At 31.5% G+C, this 222-nt stretch overlaps 1 protein-coding gene across 1 annotated transcript in view; it reads left to right on the top strand.

Annotated features, from left to right (window-relative positions):
• Nucleotides 1-222, top strand: part of LOC119585619 (multiple epidermal growth factor-like domains protein 6) — a 170,724-nt gene that overhangs the window by 160,295 nt on the left and 10,207 nt on the right. The window lies entirely within an intron of this gene.

Below are 222 nucleotides of genomic sequence, written 5' to 3'. Positions count from 1 at the left end.
CCTACTAACAAATATTTTTTTTATAATAATGACAAGGACAAAAAAGAAAGAAAGTATATTATATTTGTAACATAGTCTATTAAGTTGACTTTGAACTGATGGCATTATATGGCAACAAGAAACAGTCGCTATCGCCATAATCGTCAGACACAAATGGAGAGGCCTATGAAAACCAGTATTAATTTTCATCATTATTAATAAAGCCACGCAGATACTAGTGGC

The sequence above is a fragment of the Penaeus monodon genome, chromosome 20, assembly GCF_015228065.2.
Source record: "Penaeus monodon isolate SGIC_2016 chromosome 20, NSTDA_Pmon_1, whole genome shotgun sequence".
Taxonomy (NCBI): domain Eukaryota; kingdom Metazoa; phylum Arthropoda; class Malacostraca; order Decapoda; family Penaeidae; genus Penaeus; species Penaeus monodon.
Note: the sequence above shows the minus strand (reverse complement) of the source record. Positions and strands in the feature narration are given on the sequence as shown.